At 39.2% G+C, this 21,519-nt stretch overlaps 1 protein-coding gene and 1 pseudogene across 6 annotated transcripts in view; both read left to right on the top strand.

The window, feature by feature from the left end:
- The window catches only part of RGS7 (regulator of G protein signaling 7), a 496,565-nt gene that overhangs the window by 328,419 nt on the left and 146,627 nt on the right, over window positions 1-21,519 (top strand). The window lies entirely within an intron of this gene.
- Window positions 6,869-7,265, top strand: LOC132026287 (small ribosomal subunit protein uS8-like; annotated as a pseudogene).

Here is a 21,519-nt window from a genome sequence, read left to right as displayed (position 1 = left end):
ATGATTTGTCTCCCTCCCTGGTCCCATCTTGTTTCATTTTTCCCTCCCTTCCTCACACAACCCCCTGCCCTGCCCCTCGAATTCCTCATATCAGCAAGATCACATGATAATTGTCTTTCTCTGAGTGACTTACTTCGCTTAGCATAATACCCTCTAGTTCCAACCATGTTGTTGCAAATGGCAAGATTTCAGTTTTTTGATGGCTGCATAGTATTCCATTGTGTATATATACCACATCTTCTTTACCCATTCATCTGTTGCTGGACATCTAGGTTCCTTCCATAGTTTGGCTATTGTGGACATTGCTGCTATAAACATTCGGGTGCACATGCCCCTTTGGATTAGTACTTTTGTATTTTTTTTTTCTTAAGATTTTTTTTTTTTTTTTGGACAGGCAGAGATCACAAGTAGGCAGAGAGAGAGAGAGAGAGAGAGAGGAGGAAGCAGGCTCCCTGCTGAGCAGAGAGCCTGATGTGGGGCTTGATTCCAGGACCCTGGGATCATGACCTGAGCCAACGGCAGAGGCTTTAACCCACTGAGCCACCCAGGCACCCCTGTACTTTTGTATTTTGGGGGTAGATACCCATTAGTGAGATTGCTGGGTCCTAAGGTAGCTCTTCAGTGCACTTTTGAATAGTTGTTTAAATTCGCTTAGGCACATCTCATGTCTCAGCAGAGATTGATATTTCTATCCTACGCACTAGGAGAAAAAAAAAAAGTAAAGACCAAATGGAAAAGCTCAATTGCCCATTGGTGTAATTCTTCTAGCAGCTGGTGACATCTCTGTTGTTTTCTTCTTTTTAGACCTTTGCTGTCTATGTTATTAGCCTTCTTGTCTACACATGTTCCTTTAATAAGCCAACTTGAATTTTTTTGTTTTGCACAAGAGATATAGCATACACATTTTTTTTTAAAGTAGGAGTTTTACATAGAAGAAAGAAAGGAAGTAAAGAAAGAAAGTATAAAGAAGAAAAGAAAGGTAGAAAGGATTTGGTAAAGCTAGTAAGGCCTGGAGCTTAGGACATCACTGGAAATAAGTCAGTTCTTCAGGATTTGGCCGGCCCCCCAGAAAGGGACAGGGAAATGCAGGCGATTATATCCGTTATCCAGAGGGAGCCATGGTCGGTTGTGAGCTATTTGAGAAGTCAGGCCCTTTTATCTTTTATTAAGATAACAGTATTTTTTTATTTCCCAACTGAAGAATGAGTTAGGATTTTCCCCTCCATATCTGAGCTGAGAGCAAGGCTGTTTGTCCTTTTGATTAAGTTTTTCCAATTGTGAGATCTCAGCATGGCAGGAAATGGTTGCAACAACAGCACTGAACACATGAGAGCAGAGCCCACAGAAGCTTTGCGACTGGAATGTGATCCTACCAAGGCATGAATGCACCTGTCTCTTCACTATCATTTGGTTGCAAAACCATTCATAAAGATTACTGCTCTCACAGTAAATTTAAAAAAAAAAAAAAAAACTTTTTAAAATAATGGGGTCTAAGAAACTCAATGTTAACATATAATGTGATTTTTATATTTTGAAAATCCCCCTGTAAGCAAGAGAGACTCTGTGTCTAATAAAACTAAAACAGGTTTTCAATTTTGAAATTCTGTTACAATTCCAGTGATTGGTATCTCTGGAACTATCCAGAATCACTCCCTTCTGCTGCGTTCGTGAAGACCTGGGCATCGAGACCCCCAGTGTGTATCGTGTGTACCGCGTAGAATTCTGATTAACTGCATTTCCTCGAAGGCACGCACATGGGCTGTGATTTTGTTTTTCTAGAAATAATTGCTCTTTTAACTTAATCCAGTGTTTTCAGAGTGGATCCTCCAGACCTCACCAGTGCTTTGATCCTATGGAAGCTCCTCGGAAAGCAGGAGGGACAGATTTTCAGACTCTTGAGGGTGACTTGGCTGTTTCAGCAAACCTGACATTTTGATTTTCTTTTTCCTCTGCTGGGGACACTTTGATTTTTTTCCTCCGCTGGGGTTCATGCATGAAAACATCTGTGGTCTGGATAGTTGTGGGCCTCTCTGTGAGCAATGATGGACACACGCTTGTTTATTTTCCTTCTGAGAGTTTCACCGCTGAAGCCTCAGCCTTCACTCAGCGATCTGCCATGTTTTCCTCTGTTATTTCCGCAGGGGCCGCCTAAGACCTGCTTGGTATGTTGTTCAACAGACTTTTTTCGTGGGGGTAGATGTCAGATGTCACCTGTAGTACCTTATAATGAACCCGCTTTTCTTAAAACCATTTTGAATTATTAAAAAAATACCATTATAAACCTACTGTAGCTAATCTGGGAAACATAAGGAGGAGAATAAAAAGCATTCTTAAAAACCACTCAGATAGCCACAGCTCAAATTCTAGCGTACCTTTCCAGGCTTCTTTGAAGGAGTGAGCTCTCATGACTTTGTTATTGGAGCTAATCCCCTCAGTGTCTGCCACCACCCCCCATATCGGATCATGTTCCTGGGCCACTCATGAACCAGGGTCTCATGTCCCCCCCCCCCCCCCCCATCTATTTGCGGTGCCACATCCTTGCCAGAGCCTCCTTTGCCCTTTAGAGATTGCTGTGTTCCAGAACAATGGCTCTCTGATACCTTCACTCTGATCCCGACCAAGGACACCACTCCCACCTGGATGCTAGGAAGCCCGTACCTCTTCGTGGACTTCCACTTCTATCTTCCAGACTAATTTCTCACAAGGTATTTTTGAGCTTCACAGTTAGTAGAAGGAAAATACATCACAGAGAGTAACTGTTACCCTTTCTCAGTCCAGATCTGTCTGTACGGCCTTTAGAAACTCTTTTCTGTTGCCCTCCTGACATCTAGGGACAGTGGCCAACATCCCCAGTGCTGAAAATCTTACAGGCATATTCAGGCCCAGAGTCTGGACTTAATTGATTCCTAGGGTACGTTTTCCTTCATCCCACTGTTGGCCACAGTTTCTGAATTCTCATGTCTGACCCCAGGGTTGACCTCTTCCCACGGCATCTGAGGACGGACCTCTTCTAAGGATATGTTTGAGGACTGACCTATTTCAAGAACGTGTTAACATAACACCAGCCCCGCTGACAAGAGGCATGAACTGTCCCTCCATTGTCACATGATGATCTGATTTCAGGACATCTTACAAGGTCTGAGGCACATAGTCACTAGAATGTGAGTTTTGTGAGTACAAGGTCTTCATTTTGTCTTTGCCCTGTCTCTGGCATTGATAGTGTGCCTGGCACATATTAGGCATTTAAATATTATTGAATTGAATATGTTTAACAAAGAGAATAGTAATATATTAAATAAGTTGTCTTTATCTTTTATCTTTCATATCTCAATGTTCATGGTTCACACTCTAGTTGGAGGTTTACCTCCAAGTGAGAAGCCGTAGGTTCCCATGACCCTCTGTGACAAGCTGTTAGTTATAGAGTAGAAAGTGAAACTTCCCAGGGTTATCAATCCATAGTTTTCAAGTAATCTATTTTTCTCTAAAGTCAAGAATAGATGTTATCCCACCACGGCTCTAAGGTTCTGAAACAACCTAAAGAGATTGCTTTTATTCCATGGGGAAAAATGAGTTTTATGAGCAAATAGTAGCTCCTATTAGAAACACAACATGATTTATTTGGCTGAAATATTATAGCACACTGAAAAACCCAAGCAAAGGCATAGCAAGGATAATAGAGCCTCATAAAAATCACAAAAAGACAAATTTATCATTTGAACATTTATCTGTAGCCTGGAATGATTTCTATTACGTGAAATAAGTGCTTTAGGTTATGCTTTGATTTTTTTTTTCCCCCTGAGAATTTTTCAATAAATGAAAAGCCATTGGAAAGCATCTGGATACCCTACAGATACCCTATCTTTTCTAACATGATTCAAGGTTGGACCCCTTGCTTCCAGCTTAGAAAAGTAGCTGTTGTCGAGATTTCTTTCCCTATAGTGTAGGGAGAGAAAGTAGGTCGGCTTTTCTGGCAGGACACATCTGTGTTGGCCAATAGCAGGAGGTGAGATGAAGGTGTTGGGTGGTTGGGTGTGTGAAGCCCTGAATAGCTCTTCTGAGATCTGTCTGCTCAGTCTGGTGAGCAGTGATCAGTCATCAAGGAAGGAGACTGTCTTGTCCCTCTACAAACAGATAAATTTCTATTGCCTTGCCTTTGTATAAATGTGAACCCTAAATTTTATTAATGTTTTCCAGCTCCCCAGTGGGCCCCCAAATCTGATAAAAGCCCTAACTTACTAACATATGGACAATGGTAGCCTGGTAAGCTTTTGGTCACTGATGCAGCACCATAAATAGAAAGAAATTATCGAAAGTGTAAAAGACTTTTTCATCCCGTGCCTTACCTTACCTTTAACCATACCCCAACTGTTCCATCCCAGCCTTTACAAGAGAAATTAGAGCAAAGAGTTGGATATGAGTGTCTCGCAGCTGGGAGCCCCCTCCTCCTTGGCATTGCGGGAAGGAGGAACTCCTGCAGCTCCTTCTCCTGCCTCTGCCCATGGTCCACCTGCCTGCAGATTTTGTCCAAAGTTCACGCATATTACCTATTCCTTCACTGAAGCAAATCCTGGGGATATAGCTTGCAGGCGCCGCCATTAACAGCAATGTCCACAACAGCCAAACTATGGAAAGACCCTAGATGTCCATCCACAGATGAATGGATAAGGAAGATGTGAGATTCATATATATATATATGAATATAGATAGATATAAAATGGAATATATATATAGGATATATATATACATATATATATAAAATGGAATACACACACAAACACACACACACATAAATGGAATACTCTGTAGCCATCAAAAGAAATGAAATCTTGCCATTTCCAACAATGTGGATGGAACTAGAGGGTATTATGCTAAGCAAAATAAGTCAGTCAGAGAAAGACAATTATCATATGATCTCTCTGATATGAGGAATTTGAGAGGTAGGACTGGGGGTTGTGGTGGGTAGGGAAGGAAAAACTGAAACAAGATGGGACCGGGGAAGGAGACAAACCATAAGACACTCTTAATCTCAGGAAACAAACTGAGGGTTGCTGGGGGGGTGAGAGGGATAGGAATAAGGTGGCTGGTGATGGACAGTGGGGAGGGTCTGTGCTATGGTGAGTGCTGTGTATTGTGTAAGATTGATGATTCACAGACCTGTACCCCTGGGGCACGTAATACATTATAGGTCAATAAAACTTAATTAATTAATTAAGATGTGAGATTTAATTAATTAATTAAAAGTTAAATAAGGCTATGTGGTTGGGAATACCTCTGTAACTAGTAATGGAGACATTTGAACAAACAACCCATTTTAAGCGCACCATCTCGCAGGAAAAGATACAATCAAACTGATACAAATTGATAGGGATGCAGACCGTTGAAACACAAAGAATGGGGTGAAGTGTAGCGATGGCTTAGATTATACCATACACACGATGCAAAAATCTCCCATCATCTTACACAGACCTCTATGAAATCCTGTATTCTGTGAGTAATGAGGACCATGGAAGCCCAGGCTTCTCCCTGGGATGTGATGCTTAATAAAACAGTAACCAGAGGCAGCAGATTGGTGGATAGGATCATTTAATAGGATCCATTTAATCATTACATACACACGAAATGTGCTTGCCCCTGCCTTGGAGGTGCTGCGATGATCAGTACACCCGTACTGCCGCTCGCACAGGCAAGACAGACATCTGAGGGATCATTATACCAACAGCAAAACAGCCGGCGCTTCAATTCACGGATGCTCCAGTTTTTTCTAAGCTTGTCCTTCCGCTACTCCACGGACAGGGTCTAATCCCTGGTCAATCTCAATGTGTTCCTGTCTCTACCTGAGACCGTGCACATGATCTGGAAAAGTTACTCAATGCTGTAGATTACTGCCCCAGTTTCCAGCTCCACTCAGGCTTTTAGGTCTCCTGGCAGCCGTGTTTTCCTACTCACAGCTCCTACTCGGTGGGAGTGAGTCATTCTCTGTCATCCTTAGCAGCATCCTCAGGAGACCGTAACTTCTTAGAGAAAATATAAATCAGAGAGGAAATCTGCCAACCTTCTGACTCTTTGTGCCTCACACAAAACATGCCGGTGTCTACACTACACATTCTTGCCTCCTTTCCCGTCTGGGTTTGGGCTGCTTGAGCTTATTATCCCGACCTCTCATACCACCTCAGGGGGCTTGTCCCATCCTTCCCAGTTCTCTCGTCTGTCCCGACCACTCCCTTCTTCCATCACAAAACACTCCTGAATTGATGTGTCCATCCTAGGCACTCTCCTCTCTTAGTTTTACAAACTGCATTGTGCTTTCGGTCTCTAATCCCTCTCTAATTCCTCTCAATTCACTGGAATCTCGCTTGTGTGCTCCACTTGTAATCTGAACTTTTATTCAGTCTAGCTGGTGATACTCTTTTTGTCGCTAAATTCAGTGATCATTTCTCAGCCCTTAATCTGACCTCCTTCCTGTACCATTTTTTGCTAGTTCTTCTCTTCCGTTACTTCATCCTCTGGTTTGCACTAAAACTTTCTCACCTTCCAACTTCGTGTTCTCGATAGATTTCTCTACTTCCCTCTTCACGCTCAGGGTTTCTGAGACCCCATCATGGTCTTTCTCATTTATTGGCTCCCTTCAGGCCATGTGCTTCTTTATTTTACTCACTACTGCTGTGGATGCGCATCTACCATTCCTTCTGTGTTCCTGCTCTATAGATCCAACTATCTTGTTGAGATTTTTCACTTGCATTCTTAACAGGCATTCTATTTATTCAACAAATCAAAAATTGACCTCTTCGGTTTATCCCCAAATCTGTATAGACTCCTCCTCCTCAATATCCCTCCACTGCTCTCTCTACCCTTTTCCCCTGATGCCATGATGGTGCACATGAATGTCCTGGCAGATGCTCTCAAGATCAATGACAATGCCAAAAAGAGAGGCCAATGCCAGGTTCTTCCTAGGCTATGCTCCAAGGTCATTGTGCAGTTTCTAACTGTGATGATGAAGCGTGGTTACTACCTCAGTGAATTTGAAATCCATGATGACCGTAGAGCTGGGAAGGTTGTTGTGAACCACACCGGCAGATTAAACAAGTGCGGAGCGATCAGCCCCAGATTTGAGGTACAACTCAAAGATCTAGAAAAATGGCAGAGCATTCTGGTCCGATCTTGCTAGTTTGGGTTCATTGGACTAACAACCTTACCTGGCATCATGGATCATTAAAAAGCAAAGACAGAAGCACACTGGAGGGAAAATCCTAGGACTCTTTTCCTAGGGATACAATACATTTGTGCGAGTAAAATGCCTCAATGAGAAAAAAAAGTAATAAAGACACCTGTACCTTATTCCACCCACAGTCTCATGTCCCTGGGAACAACCACAATCATCTCACTCATAGACTTCTTTCTCCCACACCCATACATTCATTTCACTGTGTCTAAAATGACCTTTCTACAACTTCATTTGAGCACATCTCTTTGGAGATTTCATAACTCTAACAGAACCCCCATTGCCCATAGGATAAAGTCCAAAGTATTTCGCTTGAATGTGAAACTCATTTCCATGTAGCTATGTTCACCATTGAGTCTGCTCAACTCAGCACTTCCTGCCCCACAGTGTGCCTCTCAGCCACCGGATTGCTGGCGGCTTGTTAAATGACACTATCCTCTTGGTCCCAAGCATTTCCATGTGCTGTTTTCTTGGCTTGCAGCCTCCTCTTTGCTTCATAGCTCCTGCCTCTTATTTAGGATTTAAGTTAGAGGTCAACTCGTTCAGAGGACTTTCCTGACCTCCCAACATTGGATTGGGTGTCTTTGTAATGTGTTTCCAGAATGCTGCCCGTATACCTCATTGGAATTCTTATTACATGGTGTAGTTGAGTGCCCATTGATTTGCCTATTTTGCCTATTAAACGGACTTCACTCTTCTTAAAGAAAGGGCTGCTACCTTTCTTTGGTACTTTTCCCCAAGTGCTGAGTCAACTAGTGAATGAGCTATACAATTGGAAATCAGAGCTTTGACGTTAGATGAGCTTGCCAAAGAGGAAAGCATATAGGAAGAGTAAAGGCAAGTGGGAGCCATAGCAAAGACAGATATCACGAGACCTCTTCACCGTAGAGTTCGGAGGGGCGATGGCAGAGAAGAGCTCAGGAGCTAGTGGGACAGGCAGTGAAGTAGATGGAGTGTGGAGGCATGAAACAGAGGGTTTTCGGGAGAGAGATTCATCAGTGGCTTGTTAAAGAGAGAAGACTGAGAGCGAGGGGAAATTGTAGCACTTTTGTAGTAGGAAGTCACTGGCAACCTTTCTGAGAGAGCAGAATTGGTAAAGCTTTATGTTCAGAAGACAGAGCGCAGGGAGCTAATGACTTTACTCCATATTGTCATCACAAGGAACACTTTAAATTTAAAGTTAGCTGGAGCATGCCAGGAGGTAGCACAGCTCTTGTCAGATTCCTGGTCCGTGTCTGCTACATTTGAGCACCTCAGTTGTTTGAACAGCAGGTTTCATTCAAAGTAAGTGAAAATAAAAGTGAGCTTAATAACAGCAAAAAAAAAAAAAAATTGCACTCTTTAAATTAGAATTATGATTTCTGCGGAGAAGAGATGGCACTCCTCTGACTGTTTACCAAGGTGCATCTCTATTGGCTTTTTTAAAATTACATTTTCAATTTTAATTCCAGTGTAGTTAAACGTCCAGTGTTATATTAGTTTCAGGAGTACAATATAGTGATTCAACAGTTTGATACATCACTTGGTGCTCATCATGATGAGTGTACTCTTTTTTGTTAATTTATTAGGATGTAATATAGTATTTATTTCAAGGGTATGGGTCTGTGATTCATCAGTCTTACACAATTCACAGCACTCACCATAGCACATACCCTCCCCAATGTCCATCACCCAACCGCACTATCCCTCCCAGCAACCCTCAGTTTGTTTCATGAGATTAAGAGTCTCCTGTGGTTTCTCTCCCTCTCTGATTTTTTCCCCCTCCCTGTTTATTTTTCCCTCCCTTTCCCTATGATTCTCTGTCTTGTTTCTCAAATTCCTCATATCAGTGAGATTGTATGGTAATTGACTTTCTCTGATTGACTTATTTCATTTGGCATAATACCCTCTATTTCCATCCACATCATTCCAGATGCAAGATTTCTTTTTTTGATGGATATATATATACCCATCAAAAATGGAAATATTGAAAATATATATTCAAATACACACACACACACACACACACACAACATCTTTATTTATTCATATGTTGATGGACAACTAGACTCTTACCATAGTTTGGCTATTGTGGACATTGCTGCTATAAACATTTGGTGCATGTGCCCCTTCGGATCACTACAGTTGTATCTTTAGGGCAAATACCCAGTAGTGCGGTTGCTGGGACACAGGGTAGCTCGATTTTCAACTTTTTGAGGAACCTCTATAATGTTTTCCAGAGTGGCTGCACCAGCTTGCATACCCCCCAACAGTGTAGGAGGGCTCCCCTTTCTTGATGACTGTGCTCTTTAATCCCCATTACTATTTCACCCATCCTCCAGCAGTATGTTCTCGATAGTTCACAGTCTGTTTCTTGGTTTCTCTCCCTCTCTTTTTCCATTTTCTTTTTTTTTTAATTTCTTTCCAGTGTAACAGAATTCATTGTTTATGCACCGTACCCAGTGCTCCATGCAATATGTGCCATCCTTAATACCCACCACCTAGCTCCCCCGACCTCCCACCCCCCACCCCTTCAAAACCCTCAGATTGTTTTTCAGAGTCCATAGTCTCTCATGGTTCACCTCCACTTCCAATTTCCCTCAACTCCCTTCTCCTCTCCATCACCCCTTGTCCTCCATGTTACTTGTTATGCTCCACAAATAAGTGAAACCATATGATAATTGACTCTCTCTGCTTGACTTATTTCACTCAGCATAATCTCTTCCAGTCCCGTCCATGTTGATACAAAAGTTGGGTATTCATCCTTTCTGATGGAGGCATAATACTCCATAGTGTATATGAACCACATCTTCCTTATCCATTCATCCGTTAAAGAGCATCTTGGTTCTTTCCACAGTATGGCGACCGTGGCCATTGCTGCTATAAACATTGGGGTACAGATGGCCCTTCTTTTCACTACATCTGTATCTTTGGGATAAATACCCAGTAGTGCAATTGCAGGGTCATAGGGAAGCTCTATTTTTAATTTCTTGAGGAATCTCCACACTGTTCTCCAAAGTGGCTGCACCAACTTGCATTCCCATCAACAGTGGAAGAGGGTTCCCCTTTCTCCACATCCTCTCCAACACACATTGTTTCCTGTCTTGCTAATTTTGGCCATTCTAACTGGTGTAAGGTGGTATCTCAATGTGGTTTTAATTTCAATCTCCCTGATGGCTAGTGATGATGAACATTTTTTCACGTGTCTGATAGCCATTTGTATGCCTTCATTGGAGAAGTATCTGTTCATGCCTTCTGCCCATTTTTTGACATGATTATTTGTTGTGTGTTGAGTTTGAGAAGTTCTTTATAGATCCTGGATATCAACCTTTTGTTTATACTGTCATTTGCAAATATCTTCTCCTATTCCTTGGGTTGCTCTTTGTTTCTTTGACTGTTTCCTTTGCTGTGCAAAACCTTTTGATCTTGATGAAATCCCAAAAGTTCATTTTCGCTTTTGTTTCCTTTGCCTTTGGAGACATATTTTGAAAGAAGTTGCTGTGGCTGATATCAAAGAGGTTACTGCCTATGTTCTCCTCTAGGATTCTGATGGATTCTTGTCTCACGTTGAGGTCTTTTATCCATTTTGAGTTTATCTTTGTGTAAGGTGTAGGAGAATGGTCAAGTTTCATTCTTCTACATATAGCTGTCCAGTTTTCCCAGCACCATTTATTGAAGAGACTGTCTTTTTTCCACTGTATATTTTTTCCTGCTTTGTTGAAGATTATTTGACCATAGAGTTGTGGGTCCATATCTGGGCTCTCCACATTTTCTTTTTCCATCACTCATTTGTTTTGTTTCTTAAATTCCACTTACAAGTGAAATCATAATGTATTTGTTTTTCCCTGACAGACTTATTTCACTTAGCATTATACCCTCTAGTTCCATCCATGTTGATGTAATGGCAAGATTTCATTCTTTTTCATGGCTGAATTATACACACACACACACACACACACACACACCACCACACCACCTCTTCTTTATGCATTCCTGTATTGATTGGACACTTGGGTTGCTTCCATATCTTGGCTACTGTAAACAATGCTGCTATAAACATGAGTTCATGAATTTAAATTAGTGTTTTCATATGTGGGGATTAAATACCCAATAGTGTGATTGCTGGATTGTACGGTAGTTCTATATTTAACTTTTTGAGGAAACCCCATACTGTTTCCACAGTGGCTGCACCAGTTTGTAAGACAGTTCGGTTTTTTGCATATCCTCACCACCACCTGTTTGTTGTTGTTGATTTTAGCCATTCTGACTGTTGTGAGGTGGTATCTCATTAATAAGAGTAAATTTCTAAAGAGCCCACTTAGAGCTAAAATGAGCTCTTGATTTATAATAGATTCTTTTGATATAAGGCAGATAGAATGATGATGTTCATTACTACGTCCAACCTGGTACCCACATACTGATGCTGTTGTTGTATTATCTGAAGAAAGGAGGAGGTCACAGAGAAGATTAAAAAGGGAAACAAATATTACCATGAAGCTTTTATTTCTCTAATACTGTATGTTTCCCTGCCACTGCATACTTGTTAACTTAAGGTGATAATTTAGTATCATTGATACAAGTATTTTTTTTTTTTAGCAACTCTGTTCCATTCTTAGGAAAGTTGGCTTCATTTATATGCCTTAATTTACAAATTTTTACTACTTCCACCATTTTAATCAATAAAAATTAACTTCAAATAGTTCTGTTATTAATTATTTAAATACAAATTTCTGGAAAAAATAAATAAAAATGTCGGGAGGCAACCATTTGTTATTCATAGCTTTTGTCTCTTCAAACTTTAATACTCAAATTTGAATTCTGAACATGCTAAAGAATTAATAGGATTAAAATGGATTCTACCATTCCACATGTCTTTATTTCATAACTGCACTTCACAGACCATTCCAGTCAGACATTTTTGCAATTAGACTAAATTTTTACTAACATTTTTTTTCCATGTGAATAAAATATATTTGCATTATTTAACATAGTTAAGTCTGAAGCTGAGTTGCTTTTATAAAGTTTTCACATTCAGAATTTGTTGGCAGTGCAGCATTGCTTCCTGTGGGCATAATTAAGGGACTGGGCCCATGTATGTCATTGGTGGAGGAATGGGTAAGGTTGCCGGTTCCAGGAGTCTCACCTCAAATACCATTATTCTCTTGAGTTTTTTACTTCATTTTTTAAAAAATTGGGGTCATGGGGCAAGCACCAAGTTCTATAGTAGGTCACCTGGGTGGCTCACTTGGTTAAGCATCTGCCTTCGTCTCAAGTCATGATCTCCAGGTCCTGGGATAGAACCCACATTGGGCTCCCTGCTCAGCGGGGAGTCTGCTTCTCTCTCTGCCTCTGCCTGCCCCGCCCCACTCACGCTCTCTCTCAAATGAATAAATTAAAATCTTAAAAAAAAAAAAAGAATAAAAACATAAAAGTTGGGGTCAAAGATTTCTGGAAGAAAAATAAATTGAGGGGTGGCTGGGTGGCTCAGTCAGTTAAGTGTCTGCCTTCAGCTCAGGTCATGATCTCAGGGTCCTGGGATCCTTGCTCAGTGCGGAGTCTGCTTATCCCTCTCCCTCTGCCCACTTGGTCTCTCTCAGTCTCACTCTCTTTCTCTCAAATAAGTAAATAAAATAATAAAAAATAAATAAATTGAGTTTTAGCCATTTTCTACTCTAAATGTATATAAACATGTACTTGGATGTAAAATATAGACTGGTAGTTTGAAATAATTTTTGTGCTCACACTAGCTGTTAATTCAAAACAGAGAAAGTGATATTTGAAGTTTCTGTGTCCTCTGTTGTTTTTGAAATTTAATACATTCTCAAGGTTTCTAAGCATTGTGATTTTTAAATATACAATAACAAATTTAAAATTCTTTTATACAAATTACATATTTTCTTCTTATTTATTCTTAGAGCAACTACTAGATGTGTGGCTTCAATCAAGATATGGACTCTTAATTTAGTCTTTTAAAAGTAATATATTAGCCTCTGAAATGCAAACTTTAATCATACCTATTATCAGAGCAAAGTGGCCATTTATTATAAATATCAAAGAAAAAGGGGCGCCTGGGTGGCTCAGTGGGTTAAAGCCTCTGCCTTCAGCTCAGGTGATGATCTCAGGTCCTGAGATCAAGCCGCACATCAGGCTCTCTGCTCAGCAGGGTGCTGCTTCCCGCCCCCCTCTTCCTGCCTCTCTGCCTGCTTGTGATCTCTCTCTCTCTTTGTCAAATAAAATCCTTTGTAAAAAATTAAATCAAAGAAATACTCAAAAATAAATATTTTTTAAAGTTAAATTCACTTTCCCTTACTTTATTTCCAGTACAAATGATACATTCCACATGTGGCAGGTGTAAAATGTATGGCCAGGGAAACAAAAGGAGTATAAGCAGAGAATCTATCCTTCAGGATCTTTATGAAATAATAGGAAAGACTAATACCAGAACACAATTAATCACAAGAAAAGATACCAGACATTGAGAGCTCCTCGGAAGGAAAGCCCACTCATGGGGGAGTTAGAGAAGCCTTCATAAGGGAAGGCTCTATTTGAGTGGACCTTGGGAATTGCGAAGAATTTTACCTGATGAGGGTAAGCAAGGAGGCTTTTCTAGATGTAATAAATACTAGAGTAAAAAGCACAGAAGAGAGAACCAGCCTGCTCCAGGTTATCTAGTTTAACTGCAAGAATGAGTGAACTTAGTGTAAAGGAAGGGCTTGGGCAGGACGCGATCATTGTAGAGGAGGGAAGAGACTTGTCCCGAGGACGTCATTAAGGAATCAGCTGGGTGATGGGCAGAAGTTGGAACCTTTGAATAGATTTAAGTTAGAAAGTAACAAAATAATAGCCACATTTGTTGGTTTCTTCTATGTAACAAATACTGTGTTAAATAAATTTAACGGCATTATCTTTGATCCTTAGAACAAATACGAGGTTTGAGTTTGTTCTTTAGAAGATCAAAGGACAATATTATAGAACTTAGATTAGAAGACAGCCAAGCTAGAAGCCCTTTGGGGAGGTGACCGATGTGTCTTTCATCTCTCTTGTTCTATTGCCTTTATTCAGAGTTCTTGAAAACAATTTAAACTCTCCCACATTACTGAATAAAATTCCATGGATTGCTGCCTGTCCCCGTCCCCTTGTTATTGATGCCTTGCATTGGTACGATATATTTGTCACAACTAATGAAGCAATATTGACACATGATTAACTGAAGTCTACACTTTTTTCAGATTTTCTTTCCTTTTTAACTAATACCCTTCTTGTGTCTCAGAATCCCATCCAAGTTATCATATTACATTTAGTTGTCATATCTTGGTAACCAGCTCTAGACTGTGAGAGCGTCTCAAACTCTCCTGCTTTTTATGACCTTGACAGTTTTAAGTAATGGTCAGACATTTTACAACTGTTCCTGAATTGATGTTTTGTGTTTTGTTTGTTTGTTTGTTTGTTTTGTTTTGGATGGTTGGACCAGGATTTTAGGTTTGGAGGAGGAAAACCAGAGATAAAAATGTCATTTTCATCATATCTGGCAATAATTAATCTATTTAACATCTCTATTATTTAGCCTTTTCTAGAATGTCATATAAATGGAGTCATGCAGTCTATTACCTTTTTAGACTGGATTCTTCCAGTTAGTAATATGCATTTAAGGGTACACATAATGATGGACAGGTGCTAAAGGGACACTGAAAGAGTTCCCAGTGGCCAGATATGGAACATTTTTGCAACAAAATAAATTAAATAGCATTGGATTATATCTTGAAGTACAAAAAACTACACCCATATGCTGATATAAATGAATGATTGAATAAATAAGGGATATAAAAAAGCATCCCCTGCCAAGAAATTCCAAATAATTTATGTTTTTTACCCTGAATAAGGTGAAACATGACTCCTTACTCTTTAAGTTTGGGCTACATTTACTAACTTCTTTCCAAAGAACGGTATGAAGTGGTGGTGGGGGGGGCACTTTATAATTAGCTTTACATCATCAGAGATAAAGTCTAGGTTCAGTGGATTTCTTTTTACACAACAACTGGTTATGTAAAACAATGTTGGGGGGAAGCTATCTTTTTTTCTATTAAATACTCTTTGTACCTTTGTCAAGATCAATTGCTGATATTTATGTGGGTCTGTTTCTGGGCTCTGTATTCTGTTCTGGTCATCTATTTGTCTGTTCTTTTACCAGTACTGTACTAACTTTATTCCTATGTAGCTTTAAAGTAAATCTTGAAGTCCTGCAGTGTGAACCTTCCAACTTTGTTGTTCTTTAGTATTATGTTGGTTATTATGGGTCTTTTGCCTTTCCATATGAACTCTAGAATCATTCTTTTTTTATTATTTAAGTTCAGTTAGCTAGTATGTACTACATTCTGTCGGTATCTACAAAATTGGTTGCTGGGATTTTGACTGGCATTGCAATGAATCTGAAGATTAAATTGAAACAAAGTGGCACCTTAAAAATAGTGAGCATTCCAGTCCACAAACATGAACTATGTCTCTATTTGAAAATTTTATCTGATTTATTTTGTCAGTGTTTTTCATTTTTTTCCCCACACAGACCTGTATATATTTTGTTAGGTTTGAAACTAAGGGAAAGAAAAGATGAATTGATTCTCTAAGTAAGTAGATCTGGGCTGTGCCTCTGAGCCTGTCTCTTCAGATTTTCAGGTGGAGGTTTGTCCTGCAACCTTAATTGTTAGAATGTTAGGAAAAGTTGATTTTCAGCTTGTTTAGCTTTTCCTTGTTGTAAGGATAGGAGTGATATCCCCTAAGCTCTTTATCATGTCTCAACTGAAACCAGAAGTCATTGTTTGCTTTTTAAAGCATAATTATTTTACTGCATTGTGAGTTTTGAAGATAGAAACAGAGAGATGTTATATTAACTTTTGTATCCGTGGAACAACACCAAGCAGAAAATGAATAACTGTATATTAGATAGTAAGATGGATGGATGGATGGATGGATGGATGGACGGATGGTTGGGGAAATGAAGTCTCATGGAGTAAACTGCTAAAGCCTTGGATGAATCAGTAATAGAGAAAAATTTAAATGAAATTAAGAGACTATAATTTAATCATATAAGCTAACTGTAGGGAACAAATAAAAAATGAAGATTTAGAAAGGAAAGCATTTTCAGGAGAATTGGAGAGAATTGAAGGACATCACTCTTTCCACAAGTCTAATCCCCTTCATAACCTAGTCTAACCCAGCCTTTCTCAAAGCTTCACTGGTAACTCTGGAGATACATTTCTTTCACTCACACTAGGTATAGTAAAACTGTTTATTTAGCTAAAATCAATACATAGTAGAACTCAAATTAATTCAAATTAGAGCAAGACACCATTTACTCCAGCAAATGAAGAATGAAGAAATAAATCCTAATGCCAAATGGTTCACAGGTTTACAGGGATACCAGTACATTTATAACCTCCTGGTGAGAATTTAAATTGTAGACATTTTTAGAAATTAAGTTTGTAGCATATGGCAGTGCTTTAAAAATATCCGTAACTTTTGACTTCATTATAATATTTCTAAAAATTTGTTCTATGAAATAATGCAGGATTCATGTGTCCATTTTTCTTCTACTTTTTAGTTGATTGTAATATTACAGAAAATTAAAATATTACAGAAAACCAAAAAAGTAAATAAACAAATGAAAAACAACTGAAAAAAAAAGTTCCAACTCACATGGAGCTTACATGTTCATTGGAAAAGATTAATAATAAATAGATAAGTGTGTCATATGATAAGTGGTGAGGAGTACTATGAAGAGAAGACAAAGTAGTAAAAGCATTTGTAGGGAGGGAATTCTATTTTACGCTGACTGAAGGAACGACTTGGGATGTTTGGCTTTCTGGAGGAAGAGTGCAGCATTCCAGGCAGAGAAAACAGGAAACGCCAAGCCTCATGGCAGGTACATGCCCCATATGTTTGAGGTATAGCAAGGAGGTCTGGATGCTAGAGCTGGATGTGTGAGGGTGTAGATAATAGAAGAGGAAGACAGAGAAGTAACTGGTGGCCATATCATAGGATTTTCTAAGGCCACATCAAGGAATTTGAACTCTATTCCAAGAAATATGCAACTTATTGGAAGATATTGTTAAGAATGACATGATCCGATTTACATTTTTATTGACAAATAATGGACAATGCAGTATTGTATTAGTTTCGGGGGCATAACAGCATGATTCAGGATTTATATACATTAGAAAATGCTCACCACAGTAAGTCAAGTTACCATCTGTCACCAAACACCACATGTATTACAGTATTATTGACTGTATTCTCTATGGTATACTATATCTCTGTATTGTATTCATTTTATAACTGGAAGATTGAACTTTTTTTTAAATTATTTTTATTAACACATAGTGTATTATTTGCCCCAAGGGAAGAAGTCTGTGGATCATCAGGCTTAACATTTCATAGCACTGACCATAGCACATACCCTTCCCAAGGTCCATAACCCAGTCAACCTCTCCATACCTTCCTTTACCTTCCAGAAACCCTCAGTTTGTTTTTTGAGATTAACAGTCCCTTATGGTTTGTCTCCCTCCAAATCCCATCTTGTTTCATTTTTTCCCTCCCTATCCCCCAAACGCCCTGCACTGCTCACAAATTCCTCATATCAGAGAGATCATATGATGATTGTCTTTCTCTGATTGACTTATTTCGCTCAGCATAATACCCTCTAGTTCCATCCACGTTGTTGCAAATGGCAAGATTTCATTTCTTTTGATGACTGCATAGTATTCCATTGTGTGTGTATATATATATGTATATATATATACACACACACACACACACAGGTTCATGTGCCCCTTCAGATATATATATATCTATATAGATATATATAGATATATCATGATATATATATCTATATATATCTATATAGATATATATATCACTTCTTCTTTGTCCATTCATCTGTTGATGGACATCTAGGCTCTTTCCATGGTTTGGCCATTGTGGACATTGATACTATAAACATTTGGGTGCACGTGCCCCTTCAGATCACTACATTTGTATCTTTAGGGCAAATACCCAGTGCTGCGATTGCTGGGTTATAGGGTAGCTTTCAGCCTTTTAAGGAACCTCCATGCTGTTTTCCAGAGTGGCTCCACCAGCATGCATACCCACCAACAGTGGAGGAGGAGTCTGCTTTCTCGGCATCCTTGCCATCATCTGTCGTTTCCTGACTTGTTAATTTTAGGCATTCTGACTGGTGTGAGGTGTATCTCATTGTGGTTTTGATTTGTATTCCTCTGATGCCCAGAGATGTTGAGCACTTTTTTAATGTGTCTGTTGGCCATCTGGATGTCCTCCTTCAAGAAATGTCTGTTCATGTCTTCTGCCCATTTCTTGATTGGATTATTTGTTCTTTGGGTGTTGAGTTTGAGAAGTTCTTTATAGATTTTGGATACTAGCCCTTTATCTGTTATGTCATTTGAAAATATCTTCTCTCCTTCTGTTTGTTGTCTTTTGGTTTTGCTGACTGTTTTCTTTGCTGTGCAAAAGCTTTTTATTTTGATGAAGTCCCAATAGTTCATTTTTTAAATTATTTTTTAAAATTTTTTATAAACATATAATGTATTATTAGCCCCAGGGGTACAGGTATGTGAATCACCAGGTTTACACACTTCACAGCACTCACCATAGCACATACCCTTCCCAATGTCCATAACCCCACCACCCTCTCCCTACACCCCTCCCCCCCGGCAACCCTTAGTTTGTTTTGTGACATTAAAAGTCTCTTTGGGTTTGTCTCCCTCCCTATCCCATCTTGTTTCATTTATTCTTTTCCTACCCCCCTAACCCTCCCATTGCATCTCCACTTCCTCAGATCAGGGAGATCATATGATAGTTGTCTTTCTCCAATTGACTTTTCACTAAGCATGATACCCTCTAGTTCCAACCACATCATAGCAAATGGCATGATTTCATTTCTTTTGATGGCTGCATAGTATATATATATATATATATATATATATATATATCCCACATCTTCTTTATGCATTCATCTGTTGATGGACATCTAGGTTCTTTCCATAGGTTGGATATTGTGGACATTGCTGCTATAAACATTTGGGTTCATATGCCCCTTCAGATCAGTACATTTGTATCTTTAGGGTAAATACCCTGTAGTGCAATTGCTGGGTCGTAACGTAGCTCTATTTTCAACTTTTTGAGGAACCTCCATGCTGTTTTCCAGAGTGGTTGTACCAGCTTGCATTACCACCACCAGTATAGGAGGGTTCCCCTTTCTCTGCTTCCTCGCCATCATCTGTCATTTCCTGATTGTTGATTTTAGCCATTCTGACTGGTGTGAGGTAGCATCTCATTGTGGTTTTGATTTGTATTTCCCTGATGCCGAGTGATGTGGAGCACTTTTTCATGTGTCTGTTGGCCATCTGGATGTCTTCTTTGCAGAAATGTCTGTTCATGTCCTCCGCCCATTTCTTGATTGGATTATTTGCTCTTTGGGTGTTGAGTTTGCTAAGCTCTTTACAGATTTTGGATACTAGCCCTTTATCTGATATATTGTTTGCAAATATCTTCTCCCATTCTGTCATTTGTCTTTTGGTTTTGTTAACTCCTTCCTTTGCTATGCAAAAGCTTTGGATCTTGATGAGGTCCCAATAGTTCATTTTTGCCCTTGCTTCCCTTGCCTTTGGTGTTGTTCCTAGGAAGAAGTTGCTTTGACGGAGGTTGAAGAGGTTGCTGCCTGTGTTTGCCTCAAGGATTTTGATGGATTCCTTTCGCACATTGAGGTCCTTCATCCATTTTGAGTCTATTTTCGTGTGTAGTGTAAGGAAATGGTCCAATTTCATTTTTCTGCATGTGGCTGTCCAATTTTCCCAACATCATTTGTTGAAGAGGCTGTCTTTTTTCCATTGGACATTTTTTTCCTTCTTTGTTGAATATTAGTTGACCATAGAGTTGAGAGTCTATTTCTGGGCTCTCTATTCTGCTCCATTGATCTATGTGTCTGTTTTTGTGCCAATACCATACTGTCTTGATGATGACAGCTTCAATAGAGCTTGAAGTCTGCAATTGTGATGCCACCAACTTTGGCTTTCTTTTTTAACATTCCTTGGCAACGACGTCTTTTCTGGTTTCATATAAATTTTAGGATTATTTGTTCCATTTCTTTGAAGAAAATGGATGGTATTTAATAAGGATTGCATTAAATGTGTAGATTGCTTTAGGTAGCATAGACATTTTCACAATATTTGTTCTTCCAATTCAGGAGCATTGAACATTTTTTCATTTCTTTGTGTCTTCCTTATTTTCTTTCATGAATACTTTATAGTTTCCTGAGTATAGATTCTTTGCCTCTTTGGTTAGGTTTATTCCTAGGTATCTTATGGTTTGGGGTGCAATTGTAAATGAGATTGACTCCTTAATTACTCTTTCTTCTGTCTTGTTGTTGGTGTAAAGAAATGCAACTGATTTCTGTGCATTGATTTTATATCCTGATATGTGACTGAATTCCTGTACAAGTTCTAGCAGATTTGGAGTGGAGTCTTTTGGGTTTTGCACATATAGTATCATATCATCTGCAAAGAGTGATAGTTTGACTTCTTCTTTGCCAATTTGGATGCCTTTAATTTTTTTTTGTTGTCTGATTGCTGAGGCTAGGACTTCTAGTACTATGTTGAATAGCAGTAGTAATAATGGGCATCCCTGCCGTGTTCCTGATCTTAGAGGAAAAGCTCTCAGTTTTTCTCCATTGAGAATGATATTTGTGGTGGTTTTTCATAGATGGCTTTGATAATATTGAGGTATGTGCCCTCTATGCCTACACTTTGAAGAGTTTTGATCAGGAAGGGATGCTGTACTTTGTCAAATGCTTTTTCAGCATCTATTGAGAGTATCATATGGTTCTTGTTCTTTCTTTTATTAATGTATTTTATCACATTGATTGATTTGCAGATGTTGAACTAACCTTGCAGCCCTGGAATAAATCCCACTTGGTCGTGGGGAATAATCCTTTTAATGTACTGTTGGATCCTATTGGCCAGTATTTTGGTGAGAATTTTCGCATCTGTGTTCTTTAAGGGTATTGGTCTATAATTCTCTTTTTTGATGGGATCCGTGTCTGGTATTGGGATCAAGGTGATGCTGGCCTCATAAAATGAGTTTGGAAGTTTTCCTTCCATTTCTATTTTTTGGAACATTTTCAGGAGAATAGGAATTAGTTCTTCTTTAAATGTTTGGGAGAATTCCCCTGGGAAGCCGTCTGGCCCTGGGCTTTTGTTTGTTTAGAGATTTTTTTTTTTTTTTTTTAAGATTTTTATTTATTTATTTGTCAGAGA

The sequence above is a fragment of the Mustela nigripes genome, chromosome 10, assembly GCF_022355385.1.
Source record: "Mustela nigripes isolate SB6536 chromosome 10, MUSNIG.SB6536, whole genome shotgun sequence".
Taxonomy (NCBI): domain Eukaryota; kingdom Metazoa; phylum Chordata; class Mammalia; order Carnivora; family Mustelidae; genus Mustela; species Mustela nigripes.
The sequence above is the reverse complement of the archived record's forward strand: the minus strand, read 5'-3'. Positions and strand labels throughout refer to the sequence as shown.